The sequence below is a fragment of the Sinocyclocheilus anshuiensis genome, unplaced genomic scaffold, assembly GCF_001515605.1.
Source record: "Sinocyclocheilus anshuiensis isolate Anshui unplaced genomic scaffold, SAMN03320099.WGS_v1.1 scaffold3186, whole genome shotgun sequence".
NCBI lineage: Eukaryota > Metazoa > Chordata > Actinopteri > Cypriniformes > Cyprinidae > Sinocyclocheilus > Sinocyclocheilus anshuiensis.
This window is the reverse complement of record NW_015539979.1, coordinates 38,980-40,944: the sequence shown is the minus strand read 5'-3', so window position 1 is coordinate 40,944 and position 1,965 is coordinate 38,980.

Genomic DNA, 1,965 nt, shown 5'->3' with positions numbered 1-1,965 from the left:
CCTCTCCCATTACCCGTAAGTGTTCTGCCCCCGTGCGGCCAGTCACCCGAGTTAATTCAACCCCTCGCCACATGGGCAGAGGCCTGGCAGGCCATCCCCGGAGTGTCGAGATGGGTTATGGGGATAATAAAGCGAGGATATTCACTCCAATTCGCTCGAAGACCCCCGCGTTTCAGCGGCATGGTCCCCACCTCAGTGCAGAGCAAGGACGCTCACGTCCTGCGCTCAGAGGTGATGAATTTGCTGGCAAAAGGAGCCGTGGAAAAGGTTCCTCCAGCCCAGAGCGAGTCAGGCTTTTACAGCCGTTACTTCCTCGTCCCCAAAAGAGATGGTGGCCTCCTACCCATCCTCGATCTCAGACACCTGAATCGCACCCTCATGAAGAGGTTGTTCAGGAAGATTACACTGAAACAGATCCTCGCGCAAATTCGCTTGGGAGACTGGTTCTTTTCTCTGGACCTGAAGGATGCATACTTTCACATCCAGATAGCCCCCCGTGACAGGCAATTCTTGAGATTCGCCTTTGAGGAAGTGGCTTATCAATATATGGTCCTTCACTTTGGGCTGTCCCTGGTCCCCTGCACTTTTACAAAGTGCATAGATGTGGCTCTCTCCTCTCTGAGACAGATGGAAATCCGTATTATCAATTACCTCGACGACTCGCTCGTTCTGGCCCAGTCGGAGGCAGAATTAATATCACACAGGACCCTCCTCCTCAGCCACCTGGAGTGCCTGGGACTCAGGGTCAATTTTGCCAAGAGCTCGTTGTTTCCCAGCCAGCAAATTTCGTTCCTGGGAACAATTTTCGAAAGCTGTAGTCCCGCCGGAATGAGCTCTGGCCATACGGAGGCTGGTGACCTCCTTCGAGATCGGTACCGCTCGCCCTCTCAAAGCGTTTCAGAGGATGCTGGGCCTCATGGCAGAAGCATCTCCAGTGCTACAGTTGGGTCTGCTGCGTATGCGCCCCCTTCAGCGCTGGTTGAAACCACGGGTTCCATCCCATGCGTGGCGTCACGGACGCCTGCATATCAGGGTGAGTCAGGCCTGTGTATCGGCCCTGACCCCCTGGAAGAACTCCCGCTGGATGGAACAGGGCGTGGCCATGGGAATGGTTCACAGAAGGACAGTTGTCACGACAGATGCCCCCAACTCAGGTTGGGGGGAGCTGTGTGAGGGCATACCGACTTTCGGCCACTGGTCGAAGGCGCAAAAAGGCTTCCACATCAACTGCTTGGAAATGCTAGCAGTATGTCGAGCCTGTCAGTTCTTCCTGCCAGTCCTAAAAGGGCACCATGTGCTAATCTGATCGGACAACATGTCTGTGGTGTTCTACATAAATCGCCAGGGAGGCCTCTCCTCGAAGCGCCTCTTCACGCTGGTAGAGAGCTTCTTAGTGTGGGCTCAACCCAACCTGCGCTCGCTGAGGGCAGCACATATTCCGGGCAAATTGAACCAAGGAGTGGACATGCTATCATGTATATAGCATGTATATAGGCTATAGCGGCCTCTCATGCCCCTATTGAGGGTCAATCGGTGGGCAGAAACAACGCGGTCATCCGCTTCCTGAGGGGTGCTAGGAGGCTGAATCCGCCTCGTCCCCCTACCGTCTCTTCATGGGACCTGCCCATTGTGCTCTTTGTCAGCTTCGGTAACTGCACCAAAGGGATTCCGGTTACGAAGCAAAGACTCTCTAGATGGATAGTAGACTCCATCTCGTTAGCGTACTCTTCTTTGGGCCTCCAATGCCCATTGGAGTACGGGCCCACTCGACTAGAAGCATCCTCTTGGGCATGGTCCAGTGGTGTGTCCATAGTTGTGAGGCGGCCGGCTGGGCCAGGGTCCTTTCCGCTTGACGTGACGTGTGCTGCATAAACAGATCTGGCAGAGAGCCCTTGGCCATATCGCGCCCAAGTTCTCTGGCATTGTTTCACCTGTTAGCTCTCGACCCCTGGGTGTCGAAGTTAC